The sequence below is a fragment of the Phytophthora infestans genome, genomic scaffold (genome assembly GCF_000142945.1).
Source record: "Phytophthora infestans T30-4 supercont1.34 genomic scaffold, whole genome shotgun sequence".
NCBI classification, from domain to species: domain Eukaryota; phylum Oomycota; class Peronosporomycetes; order Peronosporales; family Peronosporaceae; genus Phytophthora; species Phytophthora infestans.
In genome coordinates this window covers 984164-985632 of record NW_003303725.1, presented here as the reverse complement: position 1 = coordinate 985632, position 1469 = coordinate 984164, and positions in this window count along the sequence as shown.

Sequence of the window (1469 nt, the reverse complement as noted above, 5' to 3'; positions counted from 1 at the left end):
TGTATAGTATATCCCATATCCATCTTAGTGAATCCAGGTAAGGGTGGATCAAGGTAAGTCTTGGTGGATCTTGCCTTCCCGTACATCACTCATACCAGGTCCACCGTCATTTCATATGGGGTGCTGCTCGTCATGGCTAATCCACCACAGGCAACTTGCATCCGTGCCAGACAATCCAAATCCTCTCTAATCACCTGAAATTGTCACTGATTCGGGATAGTGACCCCGCGTCAGGTCTATTCTCTTATTTCTGAGAAAGCACTTCACCACAATTGCCTCCTGTACGTGGTCGGCGCTGCACAACAGCGTTCACGACGTGCACTACCAGCATCCACGACCGCCTTCTCCTCTTCGTGACACATGTCTCCCACCAAGCGTACCAGCCATTCGCCGGGCAAGGCTCCATCCACCACTCCTCTGGTCAGCCCCTCTTCAATGTCGATTACTGATCTGCGTACCCTGGCCCAAGCTCTTTCCGATCGGGTGCAGACCTTAACGGCGGAGCTCCAGACGGCCCAAGATGTTGGCGACCATGCTGCGTCTTTGCACGCCACCCAACTCCAAACCTTGCGAGCCCAGGTCCATGACCAGGCTATGGAGATCCAGGGGTAGGAGCACCGTGCGGCCTCTCGTTTGCAGGACCTACGAGTCTTGTTGGCCGATCAAGCGGTCGAGATCCGCGACCTGACCGGACGGCTGGATCGCGCCTCCCGTCAGCGAGATGGTATGCGAGATGACAACGACCACCTCCTTAGGGAAATGACGCTCGCCGGATCTGAGATCCACCAACTCCAATCCCGGATCCACGACATCGAGCGGGATCTGGAGGATTCCCAGACTGCTAGGGCAGCCGCGGACGAGAGCTTGGATCGACTCCGTGACGAGTTGCGCCTGACCCAAGAAGAGGTGGTAACCAACGACTATGCGGGATCCACCCATGGCGGATCCGCATTAGGGTCGGCGCGTGGAGGGTCCCCCGCGCCAAATCCACCTCCCTCGTCGCCGGATGTAGCTCTGGCTCGACTCTTTGAGGAGCTGAAAGATACCAAGGCGTCGCTCGAGAAAGCGTCTGCTGGGCATGATTACGCGCTCGAAGAGTTCGTACGTATAACTCAATTGCGCGACGAGATCCAAGCGAAATTGGTGGACAGCGAACTCCAGCGGGACAAGGCGGCTACCGAGTGGGCGGATGCCAAGCAAACACAAACGGAGCTGGAATCCAAGCTTCGCCGCACGAGTACGCGGATCCAGTTTTGTCCCCCGCTAGTAACCCCATATTCACCTGTTATGTCAATCCAGGTGACAAATTGAAAGATGCTGATGCAGCCGCAGCAAAACTCCGAGTCAACTCGCTGCAGCTCATGTTCAGCAGCAACAGCTAGTTCTGGAGCGCGATCGTGGCTTATCGGAGCGGGATTGGCACACCGACGACTGGCACTGGTGACAGCTGCTGTCTCGGATCCCCTTCC